At 44.2% G+C, this 5,397-nt stretch overlaps 1 pseudogene; it reads right to left on the minus strand.

Moving 5' to 3' along the window:
- Positions 1-225: 225 nt before the first annotated feature.
- Positions 226-1,188, minus strand: Ppid-ps9 (peptidylprolyl isomerase D, pseudogene 9; annotated as a pseudogene).
- Positions 1,189-5,397: the final 4,209 nt, after the last annotated feature.

Raw genomic sequence — 5,397 nt, forward strand, 5'->3', positions numbered from 1 at the left:
TTGTCTCTGCCTCCCCAGAGTTGAGATTACATATGGCCACCACCGTGCCTAGCCTTTTTTTTTAAACTGTATTCTGTAACACTTTATTAAGAAGGAACCTATGTCAGTACTACTATGTAAACAATGACAAAGATCAAGGGAAACACATCAGGGATCACATAGACAATAATATTCATTGTCCTTTATATAACTAATGTATAATAGTTAAGGAAACTTTAATCCTACTTAAGCAAACATTTTTGCATACACTGCCTTCTCTTTATCTTTCTGTGCCTTTATCATTTGTTTGGCTTTAAGCAATTCTGCCGGGATAGCTTTATCTCCTGGGCTATCTCCTGAACCTTCTTGAGATCAGCCGATGCTTGATCATTTTCCTTTAATCCTTGCCATCCTCATGCTTTTCGGTATAGTACTTTAGTGTTTGAAGGGTCCACTTCAAGAGCCTCCAAGCAACTGTTAATTGCCCCCTGCCAATTTGACATCTTCAATTGACAAGCATCAATATTGAGCGCACGCCTTAAGGCTATAGGCTGTAGTCTGGACAGATCTGCTTTCTCAATAACAGCCTTTGAACTATCCATGTACTTTAAAACCTTCGCATATTTTTAATAGCCATCTCCCAGTTCTAAGATTTGAAAAAAAGTATTTCTAGTGCTTTTTAAGTCTTCAGATATTGATAAAATTTTATCTACATCTTTTAAATCTATATCTCCATCCTCGGGGAAATCTGGATGACTGTCACCAGAGCCATCTTCAGGGAATATCCCCCAGTCATCCCTTCTTTCAATTCTCCACATTCGGCAATAATACACCGTTTGGCAGGTTTTTCACCATGCCTAGCTTTAAAAATGTGGATTCTGGGGTGTGAAAATGAGATCCTTATGCTTGCAAAACAAGCATTTCACTGACAGTGTCTCCATGCCCTGGCTCTCATTTAAAAGAAGGGGAATTTGAACATCAGAGAGTTTATGAAGAGTTGTACAGGTGCCCCACCTTGTACACGGTGAGGTTGAGACACAAGCAGGGACTTTCTGTGTAGGAACTTCTTGGGTGCTCGTGAATCAGGAAAGGTCATGAACCACCTTGGCTCAGCTGGGTTTTGGGTTTTGAGAATGATGGATTTTGAGTGAGATGAATGGATAGATACGTCTCCTCCCTGGACTGTGCCACCATGAGGTCAAAGACCATGCCTTCATGAGTTATTTCACCCCACATATCTGCTGACTGCACTCTCAAGCAAGGGGCTGAGTTCAGGGATGGGGCTTCACGGGCAGGCAATTGTGTAAGCTTGCTGGCAGAGTGTGAACAAGCAGGCAACTCTCTTGGGCTCTCAGAGGGATAGTCTGGATGAGGATGTGAATGAAAATGATGGCATGGATCGGAGAGAACATGGGTCATGGGAGGCTTCCTTTGGAGCACCCACAGGCCCCTCAGTTATCACTACTAAGCTTTATTGTTCTCAATAAACTACAACATTAAACAAGGTAATGTGTCTGCTTTCTGTGGCTCTAAGATAGATATGACTTCTGCTATCCTGTACTTGCTGGTTATCCTGTGTGTCTCTTTGTCTGCCTGTCTGTCTGCCTGTACATCTGTGTGTTTGTTTCTTGGGAGGGTCAAAGACTCTTTTACTAATCTTTGTGATAAGAAAGTGTCACTCAGGTAGGGAAATAAGGAAAGAACTGCTGCAAGTTTACGTAGAACTTCATGAAAGACAGACAACCCCGACCGACAGGGAGTGCGAAGGCTCCGGGATGTAAGTCTACAGGGAATATGGAGAAGTAAACAGAGTCATGTGATGAGTGGTGCCAGGAAAAGGGTCCAGAGAATAGGGGAACGCTGAGGCCATTTCCAAGGTAGATTTGGGGTTGCTATGTATGGGGGGGGGAGGAAGAGGGCAGATTCACCAGTAGAGAAAGAATGTAGACCACACTGAACAGGTTCAATGAAATGTGAAGGTGGAGCTGGTGGAGTCTGAAGATGAAAGGACCAGAGGAGAGAGCCCTCGTCTCAAGGGCAAACAAGGAGTCTCAGTTTTCAGCTCAAAAGTGATTTAACGGAACTTTTCTAGAAAGAGGATCTCAGTTGATGATTACACTCAGAAATGTTTGACAAGGTCAAGAGCAGGGCAGACAAGTTTTATTTTTAAGGAAGGAGAAATGTGAGCAGCACGTGGGAAAGTCAAGAGGTTGGGAAAAGTGTAGCTCATGAGCACGCACTCGGAGCAGAGGCTACGGCAGGGGATCCAAAGAGAAAGAACCGGCTGGGCCAGGGCTGCAGAAGAGATGCAGGGGTGAGAAGGAAGGAGAGAAGCTGGAAGAGAGGCCTTAGAGGTATTCCCGAGAGAGAACAGTTGAGGGGACCCCAGTTTGGCTCGACTGGTAGACTCTCGAGTCCAGGGAAGAGATTTGCGTAAAGGAGGAGACTTACAGGGAGAGCTGGGGATGCTGATCTGAGGTGTTTATGGAGGCCCAGAGTGATGTGTGTACTTTGCCACTGGAAAGCAGATCGTGCTGAGGATATGGCTTCATTGATAGAGTACCTACCTACATGCATGAGGCCCTGGGTTCAATACCCAGCACTGCATAAATGAGGCATGATCACACCTGTGTGCAATCCTAGCACTCCGACCCGGTAGAGGCAGGAGGATCAGAGGTTCAAGGTCATCCTGTCCTGATGGCTCAACAGGTAAAAGTACTTGCTACAGAAACCCAAAACATGAGTCTGGGCCCTGGCATACATATGAAAGGAGAGAACCAACTATGACAGCAAGTTGTCTTCTGACCTGATCTTGTACATGTCCACACAGAGACATAGACAGATGGATGATAGACAAGGTAGACAGACAGACAGATATAAGAAGAAATTCAACTCCATCCCCAGTTTTATAGCAAGTTCTGGCCTAAAGCAACCTTGTCTTGAAAGATAAATAAAAATTTAAATGGCTGTACTCAGAGTCAGTGTGACCCTCTTCTCCTGACCAACTGGGGTCAAATACACAGGAGTCACCTAGTCCAGGACTAAGTCTGGAATTCTCTTCTCAGTCATGCTTTTTAACCTATAGCTTCACAAGAGAAACCACCCACCTTTCACATGACATCAGCCCCTTCATCCGGTCTACATCCCATCTGGATACGTATTGTTAGGTGCCATGCTTTCTCAGGCAAGCCTGAGTGTCATACATCACACTGCTGTGATGGTGGTGAGATAGGCAGAAACATCATGGCATTGAGGGGACACAGAATGTCATCAGATAGATGGCCCAACTGACCCAAAGTAGAGAGAGCATTTCTGTGTCCTGGGTACAGGACCAAGTCAAGGCTCCATCTCTGGAGAAGCACTTGACTCTCCAAAGGGAGCTCATGGTCCAGTTAGGACAAGCACGGGGGCTGGGGAGATTTGTCAGTTGGTACGATTCTTGCCTCACAAACGTGACTATCCCACATGAATAGGCCAGGCCAGAGGACTGGAGAGATAACTCAGAGGTTAAGAGCACTGGCTGCTCTTGCAAAGGTCGTGAGTTTGATTCCTACCACTCATGTGGTGACTCACAACTATCTACAGCCCCACTTCCAGGGAGTCTGACTCCATTTTCTGATGTGTGTGGCCATTAAGTATGCACATACAGGTAAGAATGCTGCCCCCACACATACAAATGAAAAAATACGAAAAACCAGGCTAGTGGGATTGGTGGGCTCCAGGTACTAGTGTAAGGCCTGTCTCATAAAATCAAGGTTGGTGACTCCTGAGGAACACCCAGAAATGACTCTCTGCATTCCACATGCACATGTTTACACACACACGCGCACACACACACACACACACACACACACACACACACACACACGTGTGCACACACATCAGAACAAAACAAAGCTTTGGGCCGGAAGCTGCTGTGTCTTTCTCACAGTCAAACAGGCAATGTCTGGGGAGATCTAGTCAAGACAAAAACGTATAAACGGAACTTCACTCATCAGTTTTAGAAATTCTTTGTAATCTAGCAATACAAGTGTTTTACCTTGAGGCAACTTAAGATTTCTCTCTGAAACCCACAGCCAATATCATGCTTCAAAGTAAAATCATAGGAGCGTTCTTACTAAAGTTAGGGGAACGGTAAGAGTGATGTTGTCATAATTATTTAACACTACCGGCAGTGAAAGGGGCAGGAAACAAGGTAAATATTATTGGAGACGAAAGGAAAATTTGTATTACTTACACATAATATGACTGCCTGCTTTAAAGGCCATGAAAACAAACTAAAACATTTCTAAGTAATTAGCAAGTTTAGAAAGACATTTAGTTACCAGATAAATATATGGAAAGTTTACCACATGCCAGAAACGATCTCCTAAAAGCACAATGAAAAAGAATGTTCTGCCTACAAGAGAAATAATTTAAAATACAGAGGGATAAATTAAATGAAAGTTCTACAAAAGACACATAAAAACCAACTGGAAATTCTTACTGAGAGATGTTTAAAAAAAATAAATAAAACTCAAGCTTCTGTTATGTCCATAAAATGAAAGTACGGTGTTATAGAGAAATGATAGTCCCTGAAGAGAAATATTAATTTAATGTGAATTTATCTGCAAATTCCCAACTGTTTTATGCAACTGGTTAAAATTATCATGACTCTACCTTTATACATGAGCTTTTGAGGACAGCCAAGGGAAAAAGAATTTTTTCTTTCGAAAAGAAAAATGGGTAGAAAAAAAATCTCCAGTCACAGCTGAGAGTCACGGTAGCCCCTGCATTTATGCATTGACAGAGATTGGAGATGGTGAGTAGAAAATGCTAATCCCACCACAAGCCAGCACGATTGGGTGACTGCGTTGGGGTGGGGGTGGAACTGCCCCAGGGGAACCCTGGGAAGCTTCAGTTTGTCAGATGTAAGCAGTCTGAGCTCACCTGACAAGGCTTCTCTGATCATACGGCCTCTGTCCTCCGTCCTCTGTAGTGCTCACAGCCATCATTTCTTTCCTGAAAGGTTTATTTGGTTCACAATTCTAGGGCACAGTCCATACTAGGGGAGTCAAGTGGTGGAAGCCAGAACCAGCTGATCACCTCATATTCACACCCAAGAAGCAGAGATCAACGCATGCTGGGAAGCAATGAGCAATGCATGCTGGGAAGCAGAGGGCAATGCATTCTGGTACTCAGTTCACTTCCTCCTCTTTACACAGTCTGGGATCTCAGCCCAGGAAATGGGGCCGCCCACAGTGATGGGGTCCTCCAGCTTCAATGAACCTAGTCAAGATAATTTCACACACGCATGCCCAGAGCCTGTCTTGGGTGATTCTAGATTTTATCAATCAACAGTTGAGATTAATCGTCATACTGGGCAATGCCAGTCCGGTGCAAACTCCAATCCCTGAGAGCTGATTGATGATTCCTTGC

This window comes from Rattus norvegicus, chromosome 13 (assembly GCF_021556685.1).
Source record: "Rattus norvegicus strain SHRSP/BbbUtx chromosome 13, alternate assembly SHRSP_T2T, whole genome shotgun sequence".
Lineage (NCBI taxonomy): Eukaryota > Metazoa > Chordata > Mammalia > Rodentia > Muridae > Rattus > Rattus norvegicus.